The 15,684-nt window shown below is 43.1% G+C and overlaps 1 protein-coding gene and 15 non-coding genes across 16 annotated transcripts in view; all 16 read left to right on the plus strand.

The window, feature by feature from the left end:
• Window positions 1-15,684, plus strand: part of zgc:154054 (Alpha-1,3-mannosyl-glycoprotein 4-beta-N-acetylglucosaminyltransferase B-like) — a 454,830-nt gene that overhangs the window by 170,617 nt on the left and 268,529 nt on the right. The window lies entirely within an intron of this gene.
• On the plus strand, window positions 919-990 carry trnae-cuc (transfer RNA glutamic acid (anticodon CUC)). The gene has a single exon. It is a non-coding gene; the product is annotated as a tRNA-Glu (tRNA).
• trnaq-cug (transfer RNA glutamine (anticodon CUG)) lies at window positions 1,373-1,444 on the plus strand. Its single transcript has one exon. It is a non-coding gene; the product is annotated as a tRNA-Gln (tRNA).
• On the plus strand, window positions 1,799-1,870 carry trnam-cau (transfer RNA methionine (anticodon CAU)). Its single transcript has one exon. It is a non-coding gene; the product is annotated as a tRNA-Met (tRNA).
• Window positions 4,906-4,977, plus strand: trnae-cuc (transfer RNA glutamic acid (anticodon CUC)). Its single transcript has one exon. It is a non-coding gene; the product is annotated as a tRNA-Glu (tRNA).
• On the plus strand, window positions 5,360-5,431 carry trnaq-cug (transfer RNA glutamine (anticodon CUG)). The gene has a single exon. It is a non-coding gene; the product is annotated as a tRNA-Gln (tRNA).
• Window positions 5,787-5,858, plus strand: trnam-cau (transfer RNA methionine (anticodon CAU)). The gene has a single exon. It is a non-coding gene; the product is annotated as a tRNA-Met (tRNA).
• On the plus strand, window positions 6,408-6,479 carry trnae-cuc (transfer RNA glutamic acid (anticodon CUC)). The gene has a single exon. It is a non-coding gene; the product is annotated as a tRNA-Glu (tRNA).
• Window positions 6,862-6,933, plus strand: trnaq-cug (transfer RNA glutamine (anticodon CUG)). The gene has a single exon. It is a non-coding gene; the product is annotated as a tRNA-Gln (tRNA).
• On the plus strand, window positions 7,289-7,360 carry trnam-cau (transfer RNA methionine (anticodon CAU)). The gene has a single exon. It is a non-coding gene; the product is annotated as a tRNA-Met (tRNA).
• Window positions 7,887-7,958, plus strand: trnae-cuc (transfer RNA glutamic acid (anticodon CUC)). Its single transcript has one exon. It is a non-coding gene; the product is annotated as a tRNA-Glu (tRNA).
• Window positions 8,341-8,412, plus strand: trnaq-cug (transfer RNA glutamine (anticodon CUG)). Its single transcript has one exon. It is a non-coding gene; the product is annotated as a tRNA-Gln (tRNA).
• Window positions 8,768-8,839, plus strand: trnam-cau (transfer RNA methionine (anticodon CAU)). Its single transcript has one exon. It is a non-coding gene; the product is annotated as a tRNA-Met (tRNA).
• trnae-cuc (transfer RNA glutamic acid (anticodon CUC)) lies at window positions 9,366-9,437 on the plus strand. Its single transcript has one exon. It is a non-coding gene; the product is annotated as a tRNA-Glu (tRNA).
• trnaq-cug (transfer RNA glutamine (anticodon CUG)) lies at window positions 9,820-9,891 on the plus strand. The gene has a single exon. It is a non-coding gene; the product is annotated as a tRNA-Gln (tRNA).
• On the plus strand, window positions 10,218-10,291 carry trnat-agu (transfer RNA threonine (anticodon AGU)). Its single transcript has one exon. It is a non-coding gene; the product is annotated as a tRNA-Thr (tRNA).

Below are 15,684 nucleotides of genomic sequence, written 5' to 3' on the forward strand. Positions count from 1 at the left end.
AATATGGGAGAGGGAGACGGTCTTGACAATAAAGTCCCTTCAGTCAAGTCAAGGGAGTAATCAATGAACTCATGGATACAAGTTTAGTCGACAGGCGATCATCAGTGATTCAGATGTCATGAAAGTAAAATGCAAAAAGACCTGTATTTTAATTTTCTTAGGTCTTCTGTTGCAAAAAAACAACAATTGGATCTGGTATGCGCTGCCTTTGACATGGTTGAAAGGAATAATAGAATTTAAAACTTGAAAAGGACAAAAATGAGTACAGTACAATGTTGCCAGCCTTGGAATTGAGAACATCCAGCAGAGTGGCGCAGCGAAGCGTGCTGGGCCCATAACCCAGAGGTCGATGGATCGAAACCATCCTCTGCTAGTTGGAAGTCCTTCTGATATGCAGACTCTCTCTGTTCAGAAGGGCATATTTTAACCAGCCAATGAGTTGGCAAGAATGGTCAAACCCATTGACTCAAACAAAGCCCATTGACTTGAACAAGTCAGGGTTGGTAAACACACATCATCCACCCTGATCCTAAACACAAGAACTCCACACGGCTTTGTGTAAGCCCCATGTTCTTCACACTCTTCTCCAGTGATTGCACCCCCATCTATTCTTCAACACCATAATTAGCTTAGTAAGCACTTTCAGGAAGCTGAAACGAGCCAGGCTCTCACAGGAACTGAAGGCCATATTTTCTCCAAAAAACATCCGCAGCGGGTGGTTATGGTATGACAAAAACGTGGGGATAAATGGCAACTTGCTCACTCTGCCCTTAACCTACACACTACCTAACATTACTGTTAAGAGGTAGTTAATGAAGCCTATTAGCAGCTTTTTGTTCACTACTCTCCAGCTGTCATCTGCCATCTGCCATACATTCCATGCATTCAATGTCACAAGCTCACATACAGGAACAGCACTCCCTGGTGGTCTAGTGGCTAGGATTCGGCGCTCTCACCGCCGCGGCCCGGGTTCGATTCCCGGTCAGGGAACACTCTTTGCTAATATCAGGGCCGTTTGATTAAAAAGATCTCCATCAAAATGTTGTACATTGTGTTGAAAGTGAGACTACTTATATTCAAACAAAACACTGAAGTCAAATAAAATGCTGCAAGCCCCACCAAAACATCTATCACAACCATACAGATGCCATTGGTCTAAAGTGCTCCGTGACATACGGTAGTGACGTTACCAACAGTATTGTGCGAAACAGGTAATGCACTTATTCAGAATGTTGACATGGACTTGTTAGTCAAGTATCAGCTCTCTTGACATCCTCAGTTTTTCCTACAGCAAAAGAACATTTGTAGGCCCCCATATTGTGGAACTGTGTAAAGATTGCATATGTTTGTAATAAGTGGGAACATTTTGCGTGGTTCCATGGTGTAATGGTTAGCACTTTGGACTCTGAATCCAGCGATCCGAGTTCAAATCTCGGTGGAACCTTTCTCTGCAGAAAGCCAGCTTGGACATCTCATTTGTGATAGGATAGTCGTTCAAATATGGTAGAGGGAGACGGTCTTGACAATAAAGTCCCTTCAGTCAAGTCAAGGGAGTAATCAATGAACTCATGCATACAAGTTTAGTCGACAGGCGATCATCAGTGATTCAGATGTCATGAAAGTAAAATGCAAAAAGACCTGTATTTAGATTTTCTTAGGTCCTCTGTTGCAAAAAAAGAACAATTGGATCTGGTATGCGCTGCCTTTGACATGGTTGAAAGAATAATAGAATTTAAAATTTGAAAAGGACAAAAATGAGTACAGTACAATGTTGCCAGCCTTGGAATTGAGAACATCCAGCAGAGTGGCGCAGCGGAAGCGTGCTGGGCCCATAACCCAGAGGTCGATGGATCGAAACCATCCTCTGCTAGTTGGAAGTCCTTCTGATATGCAGACTCTCTCTGTTCAGAAGGGCGTATTTTAACCAGCCAATGAGTTGGGAAGAATGGTCTGACCCAGTGGTACTCAACCTTGTCCTAATCAGGAGCCACATTGACGAAAAAATATTTTTGCAAGAGCCACAATCCAAAAACGCTCCTTTCCTCCCTGAAAGCATTATGCATTTGAGAATATGGATCATAGTAATATGTTACTAAGGAATGAAAAGCATAATGTACAGTGCAATAACTGTGATTTATTATTTTCACTGCAACCACAAAACACACATTGCTGATCATCACTGCCCATAACAACAGATAACAGACAGCATGTTCACTGATCATCACAGTCCATATAACAGCAGATTATAGACAGCAGGGGTTGTCAGAAGAGTAATGTTGTACTTACTTCACACTCAATGTGATTTCTGACACTCCTTCTGCCGCACAAGTGATTTGAAGTCGCGCTCTGTGCTGGAAACGGCGATCCGAAAGGCCTCTGTTGTGTGCTGCAGACTCAATTTGTTTCGGTTGCGACATTTTATTTTTGAGAGCGCAGAGAATGCTGCTTCACACCGGTATGTGGACGGAAACATTGAGATGATGCGTCTTGCCAGTCTGGAGATATTTGGTAGATGCCCCACCAGTTTCCAAAAGTCCACGACATCTGTAATCCGAAACTGAAGCTGAAGTTCATCTGAGCTCTTTAACTCCACAAACTCCATTTGAAGCTGCACAAGTCCGAGCTGGTCGCTTATTTGCTTCATTTCATTGACCTCAATCAGGAATGGGTTTTTCACAAGTAAAAAAATATTGCTATGGTCCTTGAAGTCGTGGAATCTTGATGTGTAGTTTTGCTTGAGCTCAGTTAGCACGTCACAGCATTGTGATTGACAGGGCAGGAGAGTGTCTGCATGCATCGCCATCACTTTCTGCACGGTGGGGAAGAAACGGTAATCAGAACCACGGACACTTCGTTCAAGTACATCCAGTTTGTCAGAGAATACTCTGACAGCCGTGTAGAGCTCATACACGGTCTTGTTTCTTCCCTGCATCTTGAGATTAAGTTCGTTCAAGTGCTGCGTAATGTCACACAGGAACGCAACTGACAGCACCCACTCTTCATCATCCAAAAAGGAAAATCGGGAAGTCTCCCCTTCGCCGACAATGAAGGATTTCAGGGGTTCAAGCAGGTCCATGAAATGTGCAAGCATACGTCCTTTAGACAGCCATCTGATCTCGGTGTGTAACACCAAATCTCCATAGTGAGTGTTAAACTCCTCACACAGCAGTTTAAAATGTAGGTGGTTTCTTGCACGGGCCCTGATATAATTAACCACTTCGATTACATTTGCCATCACTTCATTCAGACATTTGAACTTAGCAAACAAGGCTTGTTGATGCACAATACAATGGTATGAGAAAATACCCTCAGCAGCAACCCCGCCGTTTTTCAGCGTTTCTTTCAACAAAGCCACGGCTCCGTTCCTCTTACCAAGCATTGCCGGTGCGCCATCTGTTGTGAATGCTGTGATTTTTTTCTGGTCCAATGTTCAACTTTTCTAATGTTTCCAGCACAGCGTTTTTTATTTCAATGCCCGTTGTTCCATTTTCCAGTGAAACCATGTCAAGCAGTTCTTCTGTAATGTCAAACTTACTGTTGATGGCTCGGATAAAGATGAGTAATTGTGGCGTGTCATTGATATCCAAGCTTTCGTCCATTGCAAGGCTGACAAACTCAGCGGATGACAGTTTGTCCTTAAGAGTATGTGCAATGTTCTCTGAAATGTTTGATGCCCTCCTAGCTACAGTAGAATCCGACAGTTGAATTTTTTTTGCCTCTCGTTCCAGGTCTTTTTTCTCAGGAAACAACGTTGAACAAGCCAGCAGTATGCAATCCTTCACCATTTCTCCATCAGTATATGGCTTCATCTGTTTCATCAGTTCATGTGTGATTTTGTAGGATGCCTCTGTCGCTCTTTCACTCGTATTAGTGTGGAATACGTTTTTTTGAGCAGTTCGGTTCTGTTTGAGTCTCGCCAGCTTTTCCGCCCTCAGCTCTCCACCTTTCGGAAAGTCGGTGCTGAACTTCGGGTGTTTAGTGTCGTGATGGCGCTGCAAATTGGACCTTTTAAATTGTGAAATGAGGTTGTCACAAAGCAGGCAGATGCATTTTCCCGAACCGGTGGAGACGAAGAAAAACTCGAGTTCCCAGTCCTCTTTAAATGTTCGATATTCCTCTTCATATTTTCTTTTCCTATATTCCTTTGCCATTTTTGCGTAGTGCTGTATGCTAGTTTTCCCAGTGTGACGGAGCATTTATCTCGCGCACCTGCAATCAGAGCGGGAAACCTGAAATCATTTGTGATTGGTTGTTCAGAGGGAGGGGGGAGGGGCGGCTTAATACACGTGACTTGTGAGTGATAATGAAATGTTGATGAATTCTGCTGACAATGTTTTTGTTTTTCGTTTTTTAAAGATTTTTTGAGATTTTATTTTTTTTAACTGGGACTTAAAAGAGCCGCAACTAGTCTTAAAGGAGCCGCATGCGGCTCGCGAGCCGCGGGTTGAGTATCGCTGGTCTGACCCATTGACCTGAACAAGTCCGGGTTGGTAAGCACACATCATCCACCCTGATCCTAAACACAGGAACCCCACACGGCTTTGTGTAAGCCCCATGTTCTTCACACTCTTCTCCATTGATTGCACCCCCATCTATTCTTCAACACCATAATTAGCTTGGTAAGCACTTTCAGGAAGCTGAAATGAGCCAGGCTTCCACAGGAACTGAAGGCCATATTTTCTTCAAAAAACATCCGCAGCGGGTGGTTGCGATTTGACACAAACATGGGAATTAATGGCAACTTACTCACACTGCCCTTAACCTACACACTACCTAACATTACTGTTAAGAGGTAGTTAATGAAGCCTATTAGCAGCTTTTTGTTCACTACTCTCCAGCTGTCATCTGCCATCTGCCATACATTCCATGCATTCAATGTCACAAGCTCACATACAGGAACAGCACTCCCTGGTGGTCTAGTGGCTAGGATTCGGCGCTCTCACCGCCGCGGCCCGGGTTCGATTCCCGGTCAGGGAACACTCTTTGCTAATATCAGGGCCGTTTGATTAAAAAGATCTCCATCAAAAGGTTGTACATTGTGTTGAAAGTGAGACTACTTATATTCAAACAAAACACTGAAGTCAAATCAAATGCAGCAAGCCCCACCAAAACATCTATCTCAACCATACAGATGCCATTGGTCTAAAGTGCTCCGTGACATACGGTAGTGACGTTACCAACAGTATTGTGCGAAACAGGTAATGCACTTATTCAGAATGTTGACATGGACTTGTTAGTCAACTATCAGCTCTCTTGACATCCTCAGCTTTTCCTGCAGCAACAGAAAATTTGTAGGCCCCCATATTGTGGAACTGTGTAAACATTGCATATGTTTGTAATAAGTGGGAACATTTTGCGTGGTTCCATGGTGTAATGGTTAGCACTTTGGACTCTGAATCCAGCGATCCGAGTTCAAATCTCGGTGGAACCTTTCTCTGCAGAAAGCCAGCTTGGACATCTCATTTGTGATAGGATAGTTGTTCAAATATGGGAGAGGGAGACGGTCTTGACAATAAAGTCCCTTCAGTCAAGTCAAGGGAGTAATCAATGAACTCATGGATACAAGTTTAGTCGACAGGCGATCATCAGTGATTCAGATGTCATGAAAGTAAAATTCAAAAAGACCTGTATTTAGATTTTCTTAGGTCCTCTGTTGCAAAAAAAAGAACAATTGGATCTGGTATGCGCTGCCTTTGACATGGTTGAAAGGAATAATAGAATTTAAAACTTGAAAAGACAAAAATGAGTACAGTACAATGTTGCCAGACTTGGAATTGAGAACATCCAGCAGAGTGGCGCAGCGGAAGCGTGCTGGGCCCATAACCCAGAGGTCGATGGATCGAAACCATCCTCTGCTAGTTGGAAGTCCTTCTGATATGCAGACTCTCTCTGTTCAGAAGGGCATATTTTAACCAGCCAATGAGTTGGGAAGAATGGTCAAACCCATTGACTCAAACAAAGCCCATTGACTTGAACAAGTCAGGGTTGGTAAACACACATCATCCACCCTGATCCTAAACACAAGAACTCCACCCCACACGGCTTTGTGTAAGCCCCATGTTCTTCACACTCTTCTCCAGTGATTGCACCCCCATCTATTCTTCAACACCATAATTAGCTTGGTAAGCACTTTCAGGAAGCTGAAACGAGCCAGGCTCCCACAGGAACTGAAGGCCATATTTTCTCCAAAAAACATCCGCAGCGGGTGGTTATGGTATGACAAAAACATGGGATAAATGGCAACTTGCTCACTCTGCCCTTAACCTACACACTACCTAACATTACTGTTAAGAGGTAGTTAATGAAGCCTATTAGCAGCTTTTTGTTCACTACTCTCCAGCTGTCATCTGCCATCTGCCATACATTCCATGCATTCAATGTCACAAGCTCACATACAGGAACAGCACTCCCTGGTGGTCTAGTGGCTAGGATTCGGCGCTCTCACCGCCGCGGCCCGGGTTCGATTCCCGGTCAGGGAACACTCTTTGCTAATATCAGGGCCGTTTGATTCAAAAGATCTCCATCAAAAGGTTGTACATTGTGTTGAAAGTGAGACTACTTATATTCAAACAAAACACTGAAGTCAAATCAAATGCAGCAAGCCACACCAAAACATCTATCACAACCATACAGATGCCATTGGTCTCAAGTGCTCCGTGACATACGGTAGTGACGTTACCAACAGTATTGTGCGAAACAGGTAATGCACTTATTCAGAATGTTGACATGGACTTGTTAGTCAAGTATCAGCTCTCTTGACATCCTCAGCTTTTCCTACAGCAAAAGAACATTTGTAGGCCCCCATATTGTGGAACTGTGTAAAGATTGCATATGTTTGTAATAAGTGGGAACATTTTGCGTGGTTCCATGGTGTAATGGTTAGCACTTTGGACTCTGAATCCAGCGATCCGAGTTCAAATCTCGGTGGAACCTTTCTCTGCAGAAAGCCAGCTTGGACATCTCATTTGTGATAGGATAGTCGTTCAAATATGGGAGAGGGAGACGGTCTTGACAATAAAGTCCCTTCAGTCAAGTCAAGGGAGTAATCAATGAACTCATGGATACAAGTTTAGTCGACAGGCGATCATCAGTGATTCAGATGTCATGAAAGTAAAATGCAAAAAGACCTGTATTTTAATTTTCTTAGGTCTTCTGTTGCAAAAAAAGAACAATTGGATCTGGTATGCGCTGCCTTTGACATGGTTGAAAGGAATAATAGAATTTAAAACTTGAAAAGGACAAAAATGAGTACAGTACAATGTTGCCAGCCTTGGAATTGAGAACATCCAGCAGAGTGGCGCAGCGGAAGCGTGCTGGGCCCATAACCCAGAGGTCGATGGATCGAAACCATCCTCTGCTAGTTGGAAGTCCTTCTGATATGCAGACTCTCTCTGTTCAGAAGGGCATATTTTAACCAGCCAATGAGTTGGGAAGAATGGTCTGACCCATTGACCTGAACAAGTCCGGGTTGGTAAGCACACATCATCCACCCTGATCCTAAACACAGGAACCCCACACGGCTTTGTGTAAGCCCCATGTTCTTCACACTCTTCTCCAGTGATTGCACCCCCATCTATTCTTCAACACCATAATTAGCTTGGTAAGCACTTTCAGGAAGCTGAAACGAGCCAGGCTCCCACAGGAACTGAAGGCCATATTTTCTCCAAAAAACATCCGCAGCGGGTGGTTATGGTATGACAAAAACCTGGGGATAAATGGCAACTTGCTCACTCTGCCCTTAACCTACACACTACCTAACATTACTGTTAAGAGGTAGTTAATGAAGCCTATTAGCAGCTTTTTGTTCACTACTCTCCAGCTGTCATCTGCCATCTGCCATACATTCCATGCATTCAATGTCACAAGCTCACATACAGGAACAGCACTCCCTGGTGGTCTAGTGGCTAGGATTCGGCGCTCTCACCGCCGCGGCCCGGGTTCGATTCCCGGTCAGGGAACACTCTTTGCTAATATCAGGGCCGTTTGATTCAAAAGATCTCCATCAAAAGGTTGTACATTGTGTTGAAAGTGAGACTACTTATATTCAAACAAAACACTGAAGTCAAATCAAATGCAGCAAGCCCCACCAAAACATCTATCACAACCATACAGATGCCATTGGTCTCAAGTGCTCCGTGACATACGGTAGTGACGTTACCAACAGTATTGTGCGAAACAGGTAATGCACTTATTCAGAATGTTGACATGGACTTGTTAGTCAAGTATCAGCTCTCTTGACATCCTCAGCTTTTCCTACAGCAAAAGAACATTTCTAGGCCCCCATATTGTGGAACTGTGTAAAGATTGCATATGTTTGTAATAAGTGGGAACATTTTGCGTGGTTCCATGGTGTAATGGTTAGCACTTTGGACTCTGAATCCAGCGATCCGAGTTCAAATCTCGGTGGAACCTTTCTCTGCAGAAAGCCAGCTTGGACATCTCATTTGTGATAGGATAGTCGTTCAAATATGGGAGAGGGAGACGGTCTTGACAATAAAGTCCCTTCAGTCAAGTCAAGGGAGTAATCAATGAACTCATGGATACAAGTTTAGTCGACAGGTGATCATCAGTGATTCAGATGTCATGAAAGTAAAATGCAAAAAGACCTGTATTTTAATTTTCTTAGGTCTTCTGTTGCAAAAAAACAACAATTGGATCTGGTATGCGCTGCCTTTGACATGGTTGAAAGGAATAATAGAATTTAAAACTTGAAAAGGACAAAAATGAGTACAGTACAATGTTGCCAGCCTTGGAATTGAGAACATCCAGCAGAGTGGCGCAGCGGAAGCGTGCTGGGCCCATAACCCAGAGGTCGATGGATCGAAACCATCCTCTGCTAGTTGGAAGTCCTTCTGATATGCAGACTCTCTCTGTTCAGAAGGGCATATTTTAACCAGCCAATGAGTTGGGAAGAATGGTCTGACCCATTGACCTGAACAAGTCCGGGTTGGTAAGCACACATCATCCACCCTGATCCTAAACACAGGAACCCCACACGGCTTTGTGTAAGCCCCATGTTCTTCACACTCTTCTCCAGTGATTGCACCCCCATCTATTCTTCAACACCATAATTAGCTTGGTAAGCACTTTCAGGAAGCTGAAACGAGCCAGGCTCCCACAGGAACTGAAGGCCATATTTTCTCCAAAAAACATCCGCAGCGGGTGGTTATGGTATGACAAAAACCTGGGGATAAATGGCAACTTGCTCACTCTGCCCTTAACCTACACACTACCTAACATTACTGTTAAGAGGTAGTTAATGAAGCCTATTAGCAGCTTTTTGTTCACTACTCTCCAGCTGTCATCTGCCATCTGCCATACATTCCATGCATTCAATGTCACAAGCTCACATACAGGAACAGCACTCCCTGGTGGTCTAGTGGCTAGGATTCGGCGCTCTCACCGCCGCGGCCCGGGTTCGATTCCCGGTCAGGGAACACTCTTTGCTAATATCAGGGCCGTTTGATTCAAAAGATCTCCATCAAAAGGTTGTACATTGTGTTGAAAGTGAGACTACTTATATTCAAACAAAACACTGAAGTCAAATCAAATGCAGCAAGCCCCACCAAAACATCTATCACAACCATACAGATGCCATTGGTCTCAAGTGCTCTGTGACATACGGTAGTGACGTTACCAACAGTATTGTGCGAAACAGGTAATGCACTTATTCAGAATGTTGACATGGACTTGTTAGTCAAGTATCAGCTCTCTTGACATCCTCATCTTTTCCTACAGCAAAAGAACATTTGTAGGCCCCCATATTGTGGAACTGTGTAAAGATTGCATATGTTTGTAATAAGTGGGAACATTTTGCGTGGTTCCATGGTGTAATGGTTAGCACTTTGGACTCTGAATCCAGCGATCCGAGTTCAAATCTCGGTGGAACCTTTCTCTCTCACCGCCGCGGCCCGGGTTCGATTCCCGGTCAGGGAACACTCTCTGTGTAAAGATTGCATATGTTTTGTATTAAGTGCAAGAGATCAGAGTTCAAATGTCGGTAGAACATTTCTTTGGGAACGCGGCTCCTTAGACCGCTCGGCCATCCTGACTGAAAAAGACAGTACATTTTTCCTGAAAAATAAAACTCATTAATGCTCAACAAGTCCAATACTGAACAGGCCCTCGCACTTACCGGGGCTGTTTTACCTCTTTCCACAGTTTAAACAAACTGAAATATAATCTCCTGTGATATAAAAGAAGAAATAATCCCTGAGGGTGCTGTGGCTTAGTTGGTCAAAGTGCCTGTCTAGTAAACAGGAGATCCTGGGTACAAATCCCAGCAGTGCCTATCTGTTGCACAGATAGTCCCTCTCTTTGGCCTTCATAAATAAGTCGTAAAGGTTCCAGATTCCCAAAGGAGTTGAACTGAAACCAATAAGTTGTAAAGGCTGGATATAGCAAAATTGTTTGCATCAGCGTCTTGAGACATAACATAGTGTCCACTTTAGCACTAAAGAGTTAAGCAATTTCATATTTTTCGAGAATTGATGCTTAGTCTTGTGAAAGTCTTTCCTTCTCAATAAGGATGCAAAGGACAACGTCCCTAATGACCCAAAGCTTTTAAAATTAGCAGAAGATGGTTTCGATCCATCGACCTCAGGGTTATGGGCCCAGCACGCTTCCGCTGCGCCACTCTGCTCACCTCCTTCAATAGCTCATTTTGAATTGGTCAAATTTGGTTTTTGCGAGTACATTTCTTCAAGTTTCCAAATGTGTAAAACAGATGTTTTCACTGGAATGTGAAGTAGATATGAGAGAGACTTTTAACTTCCTCAAGAAAACCCTGAATTCCAAAGTAACAACTGAGTCAATGTAACCATGTTGAAGGAACTGGGTTTTTCCTTTTGTCCAATTTTTCAAATTGGTATCAGAATTGTTGAATTTCCCCCATATCGGTATGAATCAATACAGCCCTTGCAACACTGGATTTGGTCATTTAACAGTCACAGACTACTAGTTTACCCAAATTAAATGTTTGACTGAGTATTACATTTCCATTTGTCAGAAGTGGAATTCAAACCCACGCCTCCAGAGGACACTGCGACCTGACTGCCAGCGGGGCCCGAATCGTCCGTTCAACATTATGTGAATGTTGGAGAATGTTGAGAATATCGGCCAATAGCATTTGCGCCTTCAACATTAGTTAGGCAGTCACATTCACATTTTCAACATTCTGCAACTACCCCCAGCAATCATCTTCTCCGCCTTCAACATTTTTGACCAATCACCGACGAGAAATGTTGAAGCGCAGTTGTTGTTTTACCGAAAGTGGGTGGAGTTCACGGTGATGTAAAGATAATGGACGCCATCACAATTATTAGGTTTTAAAGCAGTGACGTAGTGAGCAATTACTACCGTGTTATATGACATTGCTCAAAGTATAGAAGTAATTTGACCTGTTTAATTTAGCTCTTAAAGTTACAAACGCTCGTTCTCGTTAGCTGGCGTTTGCTAACAGTTTCTTTAGGCTATGAATACAGCATTTCGGTGGTTATTCTGTGGTCACCATCCACTGCAGCTGACCAAGAAGTGTTTTATATATCTTATATGACTTACAAAACCATGTGAAATACAATAAGGGTCCTGTGGTCAATAATAACATGTTATATGTATCAAATAAATTCATTATAAAACCATTCTAACTTACACTGATGTGTCTGTGACAGGGCCTGCTTCATTGCTTTTCAGTTTACCAAGCAAAGATTTGGTGATGCTCATCTTGCTGCTGTGAAGCCAAATGTCAGTACAGCCAGACCCAGAAAATAAATCCAGGTAAATACAGATCAAACAGCAGCTGTTTAAATTGGGTTTTGGGGTTATTAATACAAGTTACTAAGACTGAATGCTTTACGGACCCATGTCACCGACCCCACTGAAGAAAGCAACAGTTCTCCAGCCAGCATTACTGTCTCAGTGAGTAATGACACACTCACACATTTTCACACAAGCCATTCTGTAACAACACATTATGTAATAACACTGCACACTGCAACTCCACAAAATGTAATACATTTTCACTTCATTATGGATGTTCTGCCCTTCAGGCATTTAAGTTGAATTTGTATAGCCTACATTTAATTTGGTATGATTTCAGTTTCATGCAGACTCTTATTTTGACGTTTGTTTACTGAGCTAAAACAGGAAGTCGAAATCACATTCACAACGTTAGAAACACGTAGGAAACGCCAGGCTGGTTAAAAATGCAGACGGTCATTACGCCAATGAAAATGCATCCTACCTGTTGTCTCCCCAGCATAATCATCGCTTGTTCTGACTAAGTTAACTTTTAAGCATATTGATTTCATGCTGTGAAAGTAATGTTCTTGAAAGCTAGGCGACTTAGCTAATTACAGTATTTTGCTGTTTGTTTCCTAGTTTCACTCTCTCGTCTCTCATCACTCATATCATATGTATGGATGCAGCAATGTGAAGAAAATAAATCTACATACAAAGAACTCCGGATGTTTTCATGTTCATGAATAGAGAGAGTTTAGCTCACTGTTTAGTTGGAGTTGCCACACCTCAATGAGAACAGTACAGTGAAAAAGAGCAATCCAGCTGGAGTTTCAACGCCTTGAGAAGCAAGTAGAAGAGCAAGATGAGTGACATGGAATTAGAAAGGACTGACAATGCACCTGCGCGCACAAGAAGATCACAAGAGCTCTCACTCATCGGCATCAAGTGCAGCAGTAAGGGCACGCGCTAAAGCAGAGGCGGCGAAGGCGCGAGCAGCGTTTGCCGAGAAAGAAGCGGAGCTAAAGGTACAAAGGGCAATGAAGGAAGCTGATATACAATTAGGAAAAGCAAAGCTGGAAGCTGAACTGGGCGCCCTTGCACTTCAAAGAGAGGCAGCCGCAGCTTTTGCCGAAGGCGAGGCATTAGAAGCAACTGAACTTGATCTAGAAGATTCAATCAAGACTGACGTATCGTCTCAAGCTAATTTACAAAAAGAAATTGTAACATGCACTAACGAATATGTTGAAGCACAAGCTGAACATAACGTAGCACAAACTCAAGCACCGGCCCATGCAACATTACCTGAGGCAGCATCGTCAGAAGGGAGCTACTTCACATGGATTCCTCCATCAGAACACAACTTACGGTTGAAGCCATCTGAGCATAATGCAGCACCGAAAAAGCCATTGAAGTATATCTTGTAGCGATGTTTGTGAAGATGATGAAGAAGTCTCCGGAGACACCAGCTTGTATATAATAAGGTTTATTACAACAGCATAGTATCATACACCAACACGGGCAATACGGGATTCCCAGAGCCAATTGTGGAAGTCCCCCCGAAATCTCTTTGTGCATACACTTTATAGGAGAAATATGGGTGTGTGTGTGTCAAACTGGATGTTCCATGAGGATGTGTACCCAAATAAGGTGAGCTATACGTTCGTACACCATGTCTTGCGGGATCCCATATAAGGTGAGATATACGTTAGTCTTTGCCTTGCTCATCCCTGGAGGTCTTCTGACGTAGTCCAGAGGTTTGTTCTACAACCTCCTGTTGTACCACATCACTCTCTGCACTCTCTATGACCTCAGGGAGTAAACAACTGTATATGAACTGATTTACTATACCACCTAGGCCCTAACTTTTTATGCCCCACTCGGTGACCTAGGACATCTTTAACGTATTCCTGAAGTTTTTTTTCACTCTTCTTCCACCCAACCTTCCTCTGACCTCAGGGAGTATCTGCCCTGCTATATCTCCAGATTTAATACACCACATATTCCCCCTTAGAGACCACACGGAGTCTCGAAACTAAAATAATAAACCATACATGACTACAATTTTGATATAGGTAACAATTCCTCCACTACATGCTTTCTACAGCATAACTTTAACACTAATATAATTGTATGGAGTGTGAGAGTGAAAAACCTGTCCGACAGCCATCTTCCCAAGTTACCCTCAAACAATCTAGAATATGTGGTGTATTAAATCTGGAGATATACCAGGGCAGATACTCCCTGAGGTCAGAGGAAGGTTGGGTGAAAGAAGAGTGAAAAACAACATCTGGAATACGTTAAAGATGTCCTAGGTCACCGAGTGGGGCATAAAAAGTTAGGGCCTAGGTGGTATAGTAAATCAGTTCATATACAGTTGTTTACTCCCTGAGGTCATAGAGAGTGCAGAGAGTGATGTGGTACAACAGGAGGTTGTATAACAAACCTCTGGACTACATCAGAAGACCTCCAGGGATGAGCAAGGCAAAGACTAACGTATATCTCACCTTATATGGGTACCCGCAAGACATGGTGTACGAACGTATAGCTCACTTTATTTGGGTACACATCCTCATGGAACATCCAGTTTGACACACACACACACACCCACATTTCTCCTATAAAGTGTATGCACAAAGACTGTTCGGGGGACTTCCACAATTGGCTCTGGGAAGCTCACATCGCCCGTGTTGGTGTCTGATACTATGCTGTTGTAATAAACCTTATTATATACAAGCTGGTGTCTCCGGAGACTTCTTCATCATCTTCACAAACATCGCTACAAGATATACTTCAGAATTGGCGTCACGAACTTGGCCGTCTTGCGATCTTCAGGCGACTCTACAACACCTCTCCTGCGGAGGCATCACAGTCCGGTGAGCATTTGTGGGGTTGGAGGTAATGGGTTGCTCTGGTTCGCACCGGGCGAACTGATGTGTAGGGATATGCCATGTTTGTGTTGATGTTGGAGTGAGCCTCCGTTTGAAATTGGGGATATATTGCGTAGAGCACGACGCAATAGGGGGGAGTGTATTGAAGTAAAAGAAATAGGGAAACAGGAATAGGAAGGAATATAGGTATAAATAAAGGATGTGAAGTTAAAAGCAAAAGGGTAGAATAAGCCTAATTAGTAACGAGAAAGGGAGCTACATAACGGTGCAAGATTAACGAAGATGGGCCCCGAGCTTCTTAACGGTAAGACATTTGTAAAGTAGACACTGCGTGAAAATTGACTTTGAAAGATAGTCAGATTTGGACGGTAAGGTAAATAACCCTGGGCCCAGGGCAATTGGCCAACGGTAAAAATATAGAAAGGAATAAGGATAAAGGAAATAAAAGGAAAAATAGCCGCGGGTTTGGATAAAGCCCTCAGAAGAGGCGATGTTAGATGGGCCTAAAAATCCTGAAAAGTTACTAGCTTGATTTTTTGGGTCTATTCTGGGAACTGGGTGTAGAATAAGGAATTCATTGGTTTCTATTTGGCATTTGTTGACGAACGAATGTTGGGATTAGTCATTTGAGTATTTTACACCTATTAAGGTAGCAGAAATTTAGAAATAAAGGGATAATAGGAGCGGCAAGGAAAAGCATGCTATAGGGCAATGTATGAACGAGATCTCTGGGTGAAAGTTAGGATTGAATGCATACTGTGTGTTTGGAAGAATGCTGAATTTATGGGGTGCTGGACGGAGCTGGGCTCTGCTGCATCTGTGTGTGTGAAGGGCTAAAAATAGCCCAACACTTGAGGGAGAAATAGGAGAGAAGAGATTCAGTAAAATCCAGGAAAAAGGATGAGCCTCTTTGAAGAAGATGTTTTGACTTTGTACTAGTAAAATATATGAGCCTCCAAGAAGAGGACATTTTGAAACAGTAGAAAATATATGCAAGTACATATATGAGCTTTTTCTCAGAGGACTTTCTATTTGGCTAAAACGGATGAGCTTTCTG

This window comes from Eleginops maclovinus, chromosome 23 (genome assembly GCF_036324505.1).
Source record: "Eleginops maclovinus isolate JMC-PN-2008 ecotype Puerto Natales chromosome 23, JC_Emac_rtc_rv5, whole genome shotgun sequence".
Classification (NCBI taxonomy): domain Eukaryota; kingdom Metazoa; phylum Chordata; class Actinopteri; order Perciformes; family Eleginopidae; genus Eleginops; species Eleginops maclovinus.